Source organism: Eschscholzia californica, unplaced genomic scaffold (assembly GCF_041429995.1).
Source record: "Eschscholzia californica isolate CP2 unplaced genomic scaffold, dmEscCali1.0.p SCAF_295, whole genome shotgun sequence".
Classification (NCBI taxonomy): domain Eukaryota; kingdom Viridiplantae; phylum Streptophyta; class Magnoliopsida; order Ranunculales; family Papaveraceae; genus Eschscholzia; species Eschscholzia californica.
The window spans coordinates 5,001-7,500 of NW_028238415.1; positions in this window are offsets into that span (position 1 = coordinate 5,001).

Sequence of the window (2,500 nt, forward strand, 5' to 3'; positions counted from 1 at the left end):
GCCCTTGGGATGCCTTATGTTGCATCCCAAGGGCCAAGGCACCTGCCAGCCCAAGGGCTGTGCACGGCCTGGGGAGGGAGCTCACCCCTCCCCTATATAGTGCAAAGTTATTGTTTTCCCTATTTTCACAAGGAAACATCAAATTTTTAACCAAGCATACTCGGCCTTTGATCCTTCGTTACTCGTCCAAATCCAACAAACTTGCATTCGTTGGAAAGGTCTTTTCACAAGGATTCTTTTGATATATAATAATAGCGATTCCGATAAATATTTATTTTTTTATGAATTTTTAAGTGAATAAACAATTAAAAATTCAAAAAAAATAGAAAAAAAATATTTTTTTCCCGATTCTTTCTCCAATATTCCTGATAAATACCCACACACCCACATATGGAGAATGGTCGAAAATGCTCGAGTGGATATCGAGATGTCCGACGAAGCACCACTTGGAAGGGCCGAGGCACGGGACGCCCGAGCTGTTGCTCGGGCCGGCACGGGACGCGCATGGGACAGCCCGGGACGGCATGGGACGCCCTCGCTACAGCTCGGGACGGCCAGGTACGCCCGAGACTTGGCTCGGGACGGCCTGGGACGCCCTCGCCATAGCTCGGGACGGCCTGGGACGCCAGAGACTAGGCTCGGGACGGCCTCGGCACAGCTCGGGACGGCCTGGGACGCCCTTGCCACAGCTCGGGACGGCCTGGGACGCCCTTGCCACAGCTCGGGACGGCCTGGGACGCCCGAGACTTTGCTCGGGACGGCCTGGGACGGCCTCGGCACAGCTCGGGACGGCCTGGGACGCCCGAGACTTTGCTCGGGACGGCCTGGGACGCCCGAGACTTGGCTCGGGACGGCCTGGGACGCCCTCGCTACAGCTCGGGACGCCCTGGGACGGCCTCGACACAGCTCGGGACGCCCTGGGACGTCCGAGACTTTGCTCGGGCCGGCCTGGGACGCCCGAGACTTGGCTCGGGACGGCCTGGGACGCCCGAGACTTGGCTCGGGACGGCCTGGGACGCCCGAGACTTGGCTCGGGACGGCCTGGGACGCGCTCGGCACAGCTCGGGACAGGCCGGGACGCCCGAGCCGAGCTTCGGGTCGCACGAAATCTCTTCGTATTCCGACATATTAGAAGCTTCCCATCATGTAGTAGGCCGAGCTTTGCCCTTTGGATGCCCTATGGTGCTTGGCGAGCACTAGGGAACGTGCCAGCACAAGTGCTGTGCACGCTCTGGGGAAGGAGCTCAACCCTCCCCCTTATAGTGCAAAGTTATTGTTTTTCCTATTTTCACAAGGAAACATCAATTTTTTAACCAAGCATACTGGGCCTTTACTCCTTCGTTACTCGTCGGAATCCAGCAAACTTATACTCGTCGGAAAGGTCTTTTCGCAAGGATTTTTTTGATATATTATAATAGCGATTCCGATAAATATTTATTTTTCTATGAATTTTTAAGTGAATAAACACCGGAAAATTCATAAAAAATAGAAAAAAAAATATTTTCCTCCGTTTCTTTTCTCCAATAATTCATAAATAATACCTCAATAGTATTAATGAAGAGAGAGTCGAAGTGGCCCGGGTGGATTTCGAAATGTCCCACGACCCCATAGAATGCACGGGCCAGCCGAGCCAAAAGAATGGGACGCGCACGGGACAGCATTGGTCAGGCTCGGGACGGCACGGGACAGCACGGGACGCGCATGGGACAGCACGGGACGCGAATGGGACGGCCTTGCTAAGGCTCGGGACGGCATGGGACAGCTCGGGACGCGCATGGGACGGCACGGGACGCGCATGGGACGGCCTTGGTGAGGCACGGGACGGCCTTGGTCAGGCTCGGGACGCGCATGGGACGGCACGGGACGGCCTTTGTGAGGCTCGGACGGCACGGGACGCGCATGGGACGGCCTTGGCGAGGCTCGGGACGGCATGGGACAGCACGGGACGGCCTCGGCACAGCTCGGACGGCACGGGACGCGCATGGGACGGCCTCGGCACAGCTCGGACGGCACGGGACGGCCTTGGCGAGGCTCGGGACGGCAAGGGACGGCCTCGGCACAGCTCGGGACGGCACGAGACGCGCATGGGACGGCCTTGGTGAGGCTCGGACGGCACGGGACGCGCATGGGACATCATGGGACGCACATGGGACACCTTATGGGGATCATCAAGGCGTCTTGCACGGGACATTCTTTCCCACGAAGGGCATTTACATGGGACATCTTAGGAGTCGAGAGCCGGCACATGGGACAACGTAGTTCACACGCACGGAACACTTTACTTTCGTTTGGAACGTCGTGGGATCTTTATGTTCCCATTAGCACCGAACCTTTAACATGCTAGGAAGCTATGTTCGATCTTCTCGAAGTGTCGATGGAACTTCGATGGATACACATCCGATCCGATGTTATGATGATGTACTTTCTCCGAGATCGATGTTGGGGCCGTATTCCGATGTCATGATGATGTACTTTCTCCGAGATCGATGTGACGGCCTTG